The 8,245-nt window shown below is 43.4% G+C and overlaps 1 protein-coding gene across 2 annotated transcripts in view; it reads right to left on the bottom strand.

Annotated features, from left to right (window-relative positions):
• Positions 1-8,245, bottom strand: part of Csgalnact1 (chondroitin sulfate N-acetylgalactosaminyltransferase 1) — a 296,177-nt gene that overhangs the window by 169,773 nt on the left and 118,159 nt on the right. The gene's annotated exons all lie outside the window — the stretch shown is intronic.

Consider the following 8,245-nt stretch of genomic DNA (forward strand, 5'->3'; position numbering starts at 1 on the left):
CCGTCCCCGGGGAGCGCAGTGTGCAGCCGGGCGGGACAGACAGCGCTCCACTCGGGTTGCTTCCCAAGGAACACAAGCCCCTGGGAAGACAGCGCCCTGGGTCCCGCTGGGTGCCACCGCTGGAGGCGCAGGCCTGCAGCACTCCAAGCTCATTTCATTCCAGCGACAGAGCCTGGAGGGGACAGGAGGGGGCACCACAGCGCACTGCCCCTGCCGGAGAGGAATTTCTTTGGAGGAAAGAGATGTGTAGCTAAGATGAACGCAGAATGGGAAAAGAGGTGAAGGTAGCATACCCTGGAATGGAAGGCCAGCAGGAAATACCGCGAAAAAAGAACGAGCTACCTGTTACACGTGTTAATAACCCTGTCTTCATTTAACTCTCACAGAGCCCGCTTGCTCAAGAGCTCTAGTGATTGTGATCCCACCTGTCCTTATAACCCAGTAATGTGTGTGTGCACACACGCTGCTGCTTCCATTTCACTGGCAGGAGTAAGAGAGTCCTGCAGTGTTTGTGCAAGCCCCAGAGCAAAGCGGATGAGTGCTGAGTCTGCAGACACTGGTCCGGTGACTGGGGATGCCGCCTGGGGACTGGGGTGAAGGGTTTCCCCAGCTCACTGGCACCAGCCAAGTCAGTAGACCTGGAAGGTGTAGTACCGAGGTGTAGAGTCCGTTTTCCATCCACACTGTCTCTCCCCAGTTCAGCACGGGGTTAACCTTGAGGTGGTTGGAAATTGCCTAGGACCCAGTCCCTCTGGCCCCACCTCATGGCCTGGCTTGCCGCCTCCTGTGGCTGGCTCTCCTTGCCTTCTTCCGCCTCTGCCAGGCTAATTAATCTATGACTAAATGCAATTGCAGTTGGCAGGGAGGCACCAGTGTCAAAGTGGAATAATCACTTGGACCTGAATCTGAGTTGTTTTCCAAACTTGACAACAAATAATGTTACTTCACAGCCTGCAGGCCAAGAGTTGAAATAAATTTATAATTTGGCTTCCAATCAAGCTCTCATTTTCATTTTCAATCACTTAAAAGTTTTTGTTTTTGTTTTTTTTTCTGTTGTTTAGCATTCAGAGGACAGCTTTGGAGGCCCAACCACTGGCATGGCCTTTCTTGGTATCCTTACTGAATGTTCACAGCCGTCTAAGTAGAAAGGGGAAAATCTACATAAACCAAAAGCATATTTGTTTTAATAATGAAAACAGACTCTCAGCTTATAGCCGCTATACAGTCAATAACCTAACTTTACTTTTCACTGCAGGAACTTGAAGAGAAATGTTCACAGTCTTTTCATCTCCAGACCCAGTAGCCCACAGTCATCCTGCTTTGAGAAACCTACAGAACCAAACTGCCCATTAGAGGTAAAGGATAGTTCTGCTCCTCCCTGTTTTCTAGCGAAAAAACTCATTAAAACTCCGCTCCTGGGCTCTGGGAAGCACACATCTCCTTAGTAGTTCCAAGCCTCATGCTTTTCCAGAGGAGCCTTATCGAGCTACTAGAGGAAAAGGAAAAATACAGGAAGGCAGAACCACTGGCACAACCCTCTTGGCAGTCAGGGGGAGAGAGAAGCAACAGCGCGGAAGATTACAGAAGAACTGCAGATGTGCTGGGGACAGGGGGTGCATCCAGCCGGAAGGAAGAGAAGCAACACCAACAGCCCCCCTGCAACGTGGCCCATGCCATGCTACGCATTACACAGGGACTCCTGGGACTTGCACAGGGATGCTCTGAACACTTTTACAAACAGGAAATATACGATGTCAAGAAATCTTGGCTCGTCCAGGTTAAAGCTAGGACTTTTTCTGACATTCAAAACTGAAACCTTAAAAAGAAGAAAAAAAAGAGCAAACCTTACTGTTCCCACTCCGTGTTGCAGCCATGCGCACAAGTCCTAGTCTCCGTGTGTGGGTCTTTAACAGGGAGGATGGGGGGTTAGGAGGTGACTGTACGAAGTGGTGGCCAGGCAGACGTGCTGCCCGCACCCAAAGGCTGTCATGGAGGCCTTGGGAGCACAGCGCCGCCCCCGGCCCCTTCTCCGTCTTTATAAGAAATCATGGTGACAGAGACATACTCTTGGACTAGTCTTCCTGAATAGCAAAGCATAAGACAGAATGGGCTAAATGTGAAAATGAAATCCAGGGAAAAACTGCGGGAGGCGAGTGCAGAGCCTTCCTTCTTTTGTGTGATTGAAAAAGTGACACAGGTGTCCCTCGGTCTGATTGTGTCTGGGTCTGGGTCCTCTCCCTGTTGTCCGAGGCCCCTCGTGTTCTGAGAGTCTGGCCCGGAGAATGAGGTTCTGGGGAGCTTTTGTGCCCTTGCACACTTTAGTTGTGCAAAGGGATGGGCAAGAGGAGGCCACTGTCCACAAGAGTGGTGGAAAAATCACACACTCGGCTTAAGGAAGTTTTCCAACTGAGATCTTAGAGGTTGGGGAGCCAGCCCTGCTCCACCATCCTAACAGATTTCATCGCAAATTAACTAGCAGTCTTCCCTAAATAACTAATAAATCAGCTTTTAATCCTGTTACCAGAAAAAAGGCTACCGACAATCACCTACTTTTATTATGTACCAGGGATCGAACTTGGGCCCTTGTACTTGCCAGACAGGCTCCGGAACCGCTGAGCTAAATCCCCAGAGCCCTGACCATCACCAGCTTTTGAAAAGTGCAGCCAAGAACATGAAACATGAGGACACTGAGAGCTGCAATGCACTAACAGTCTGGAAGTCCATTTCAGCCAATGACAATGAACAAGCGAAACGTCTTCCCATTTTCACTTCCGAAGAACTTTAAAAAAACGTAATTGGCATGGAACAGCCTTAAATTTCAATGCTTCTTCATGCCCATCAATTTAAATCCTTAATTTTATGTCAACCTAAACAAGGTAGGTTTGGGGTCAGGGATTTAGCTCAGTGGTTCTGCCGCCCGTCTCCCAAGTGTAAGCACCCAAGTTTGACCCCCAGTACCAAAAGAAGAAAAAAACCAAAAACAAGGTAGGTTCAGACATTGACTCCTAAAATCTAAGAATAGGGTTGGGGTGGGTGACTAAACACTTAACCTCTTCCAGTCAGCCCACCCAGAATAACAAATGAAAACATCAAGCAGCAACAGAGGAGATAGGTTGTTGCCAGCAGGAGTCTCCGCTGAGATTTTCTTTCCGAACATGTGGAGAGTGATCTATGCTTTTCAACCTAGACGGTCACTTTTAAAATATGGGGAAGTCAATGGTGTCCTTCTGTGTCATGTACCAGAAGCCAGAGCCAGGGCAGGGTCAGGGGCTGTGTCATCAACTTCTAAAATTATCATCTGTCTCAAAACATTGTTTCAGGAAAAGAAAGTGTCCTTGGATGCTAGGCATTGCAAATAGCATATTACTATACTCTTAACCACATTCTTTCCCCCTTAAATAATTTCATTGCAAATCGTATGTTTTATGGCACAACTGACTTATTTAAAAGTCATGAGTTCTTCCCCCAAAAGATTAGTCCTCTGTCATTCAAGAAATGAAAAACAACAAAATCTTTGTGTCCTGGTCTGGAATGCACAAGTGCAGATTAAATGAAAAGATATCCATTTCTTATTTTTAATCCTTCCGCTGAAGGAGGGTCACCCTTATTTTATTCACTTTAGATTCTTATTCTGATACGTAATCTTCAGTAACAAAATTATATCATTAAGTTATTTAAAATCTCTTGAATGTTCACATCTGTTACTGCTTTAAAAGGTGTCAAGAATATATGCTAAAAGCCTCCTATCCTTTTAGGATAGGAATGGTTATCCCATGAGCCCCCAATTTGAACCACTTCATACTGCCAATATATGAACTAACAACACTGAAAATGCAGTCACTCATGTCCCATGCCAACTAGAGACACAAATAAAATGCTTTTAGAGCATAAAAAAAGGGTGACTAATTGACATTGGAGAGGGACAGGGTTATAACTAGTTTCTTTGAAGAGAACTAAATTGCTCCTAATTTGTCACTGGTTGTGAGCCAATAAGACTTTTCTCCTAAATCAACTAAGGTACAGAGAGACAGCTAATGTACCTTAGCAAAAACCATAGTTGCACTCTCATGCTGTGGTTCATCATATGAAACAGCTTTTTCCAGTAAACCCTTCTGGGCTGGCCCTGGCCCTGTTGAGAGACTGCAGCTGCTCAGCTTGGGCTTGATACAATCGCTGATGTTAAAGAGGCATGAACAGTGGTTCAGGGAGATCTGCCACACTTAATCCTACTCAGAACAAGAGATTTGGCTTTTCCCACGCAGTGGGTTACTTTGAGACTTTAGACAAGTCCTATGAGTCTTCAGTTCCAGATCTGTAAAAACAAAGGATTTAGACTAAATGAGTGACTGTCAGTAAGGGCGGATGATCCTTGAAGGTCGCCTTCCCACTCAGAGAATCTTTGTGCAAGCAGCTAAGGTACAGATCGGAACAAGCCGCACGAGCGAATGATGAGGATGCAGTAAAGCAATTCCAATTTACGTGTGAAGACTAGGGAAGAGGGGCTTAAAACCTCCTGAGACACTGACAGTTATGGGCTTCCTGGGTACAAAGACATTTGGCAGGCTCACTGATAAGAGTAGTTAAGACGACCAAACAGCACCACTGATCTGTCTGTTAACCAAGTGTACATTGTATTGGGGCCATTCCAACATAGAGCTGGTGGACAGAGTTAGAGGAGCACAGCCTCTCATTCAACAAAGTCACCTCAAAGAAGACACAATGATCAAGAAGATTCATCTAAGCATGCAATGTCCCAGGCAAAAGGGACGGTCTAAAGAGAACACGTCGTGTATGCCAACCCTTTGCACACCAGCACACAAAATCCAACACAATGAAATGTACAACACGGATAGGACACAGGACTGTGGTTCAGAAGTGCCAGGCCCCCCTCCCAGTACTGCTGTTAAGAAATCATATGACCTTGCACAAGTAACTTGCAAAATAAAAGTCTGTGACAAATCATCTCTGAGTTACCTCCCAGGTCAGAAACTGCACTTACTTTTCATCATTCTTCATAAAAGTCTTTCTGCACTCCTAGAAGTCTTGTTGTGTCTCTACAGTCAGTGTGTACATTTCTATTACAGTTTTTAAACTGCTGCATTCTCAGGCCTCTCGGGCAGTGCAAACTCTCAGGACAACTGCCCAGAACACAAGTTTGTGATGCAGACTGGGTAAAGTTTGTTTTCTCTGGCTTCTTTATGATTCCCTCTGGCTAAATTCTACCTTCCACACACTGCTAAGTCGCTGTACTTCTGGCACTGAGGCTTGGTCTACAGTATTCATAGGGTGACACTGTGACGAAGGAATTAAAACTTTCCTCACACTTGAACAGGCATTTTATTCTAAATGTCAATTGTTGTTTTATTCTTTCATACATGCAGGAATGTCAGTAGTTCAGAGATACCATAACTATGATGATGGTAAAAAGTCATTGCAAAAATGGACTTGTCTCTCAAATGATCTCTCATCAACTTACAAACACATTACTGTTGTTGTATCATTATTTTTAATGTATTTCACTGCAAGGGAATTGAAAACATGCTGTCTCCATTTTCAAAAAGCCTTTAACTTTAACATTAACATTAACAAAGTAAATTTTTCACCATGGAAGTCAACACCTTGTGTGTTTATAGAACTGAATTTATTCAATCAATTCATCAGGAAATAGAGAGAGTAGAGAGAGAGAGAGAGAGAGAGAGAGAGAGAGAGAGAGAGAGAGAGAGAGAGAGGGAGAGAGAAAGTGGGGAAGAAAAGACCAGGGAGACCAGGAAGAAAGGAGAATCTCAAGGTTCAAATAAGTAAAAATGGTTTACAAATCTCACTTAAAAAATCTATGCATACAAAATGTAAATGAGTACTGTCTTCAGGGAACCTACATTAACTGTGTTCTCCTTATTAGGTATACAAGGAAACAAATGAAATAAAAAAAAAAACAAGAAACATAGCTGTTTAATCAGTAAATGTTTTGGATTTTTTTTTTTTTGAGACAGGGTCTCACTATGTTGTTGAGACTGACCTGGAACTCACTTTGTAGCCCAGGCTAGTCTCAAACTCACAGCAATCCTCCTGCCTCAGCCTCCCAAGTGCTGGGATTACAGGCGTGCACCACCATGCCCAGCTTCAATAAATGTTTTGAATCACTAAAATATATTTTCATTCCACACCACAGCCAGGTAAGCAGGACAAGGTAAAGAGTGAATGCAGAAAAAGTATGGAGTACACAACAATAACAAAAGGAGTGACCATCTAGAACACAGTATCAGCACAGATGATTACAATACTGAGTGAAGGAAGCCAAGCAGATAGTGTAGCCTGTATAATTCCATCTGTGTAATGTTTTGCGTGGGGATGGAGGTTTGAGGATGGGCAAGGTGAGAAGATGTGACACCCCAGAGGGTTATGAAATTGAGATTGCCGAGGGATGTATAAAATCTTTTCTGTTAATGTATTAGGTACATTATTGTGATGATGGTTTCAGGTATATAGTGGATGCATATGTAAGACTAATGAAAGTATATCATTTCAATATAATGTGTGGATTTATTATATATCAATAATACCTCCATAAACCATGATATTATAAACATGGAGTACAGAGGAAACTGTAGGTCTAAAAACAAGTTATTAAATTTGTGAGTAAGTAAGACAGCTACTGGGAGAAAAGCTATAAAAATAAGCAAGCCATACTAGACATAAAAGACAACAGAAGAAAGCTTCTGGATTATTGGGAGCACGACTTTATAATTCCAGAACATTTTCCTAGGCACTAAAGGATTATGCCTACACAATACACCCTCTCTTCTCAAAAACACAGTTCTCATTTTCTTAAGATTTGGGCAGAGAAGCTATTAAAAAATAACTAGCTAGCAATTTTTGAATACTTGCTACAAAGTGAATCCCCATCTACTGGATTATTCTATATAATCCTTGTCTAAAGAATCTAGTGGGTGATATAGTTGTGGTGCCCCACTTTACAGATGATACTGAAGTTCTGAAAGGCTAAATAACTTGCACAGGGTCACACACCATCTCAGGGTCACACACCATGTCAGGTAGTCCGATTCCACAGCTGGATTTTTGAAATTTAAACTTCACACATCTGTGTCACAGGCAGTAAGGATCCTGAGGGACTGGAAGATGGAGGTCAGTGGTAGAGTATGCATCTGGCATGCAGCCACACCCACACCCCACACACAGGATCCTGGAGTGATGCTGTACATTACAACTTGCTGATTCATGCCTCCAGTGGCTGACGAGTCTCTGTGCACTAAACAGTTTACAAGCTATACTTCTGAACCTGCAAGGTATATTTTTGCAAGGTAGCAGCAGAAATGTTCAGTAGCAAAGTCATAATAGAAAGCAAGGGGAATATAACAATAGTACTGTGGAAAAAGTATGGCCAGAAATGCACAGAATTGGTTTTAGCTATGTTTCTTTGATACGGGAAACTTGAGCAAGATGTTTTTTTTGCACCTGAGCCTATTCCTCTTTGGTAAAACTAAGGGTTTGGATTAAATGCACTTCTAAGACACCTTCCAGCTCTATGATTTCGCCAGTTCTCGATTGGAGAATATCCCCTGCACTTGTAACCTGGGTCAAAACTTCTCCCTCAGACAAGTACACAAAACCTCATCCATCCGTTGAAAGACTTAGCCCCTCCCTTAACTTGCAAGGCTCCTCCTTATTCCTAAAGGTCGTCTGTTCACAAGGAACACCCCAAAGGAAGGCTCAAGAGAAAGAAGAAGGGTGCCTCATCCAAAGACTACCGTGTTCTGTGCACTCTTAACAATCCTTTCCACCTCTGAACACTCAACAGTTTATCTGGACTTTCTGGAGTTGAAGAAGTATCCCGCCCCAGCAGCTCACCCCATGTTCCCTGTCTAGCTCCTGACACTGGAGACAATAGCAGCTGCTTAGTATGTTGTGGCTGTGATTGCCAGGTTCCATTTACTCCCATTCCTGATGGGTCTGCAAAGTGGCTATTCTCTCTTTGCACTAAAACCACATCATTTTCTCTTTTTAAGTGGATAGATTTTGTGACCCTTTGGGGAGATATAAAAAAGTAAGATCGACTAAATAAGGCAATTGTAAGACATTTTGGAAGCTGAAAATCTTTCCCTTTATCACAAAAGAAAAGAAAAAAGAAAACACAGCTGGAGAAAGCAGGACGACTGATAAGGAACTTGCTGTCTTTAAAAACAACTTTGTTCATGAATTTTCATCTCCCTAGTTTGGATTTTTTTTT

The sequence above is a fragment of the Fukomys damarensis genome, unplaced genomic scaffold (assembly GCF_012274545.1).
Source record: "Fukomys damarensis isolate Sample0158 unplaced genomic scaffold, DMR_v1.0_HiC HiC_scaffold_18, whole genome shotgun sequence".
Lineage (NCBI taxonomy): Eukaryota > Metazoa > Chordata > Mammalia > Rodentia > Bathyergidae > Fukomys > Fukomys damarensis.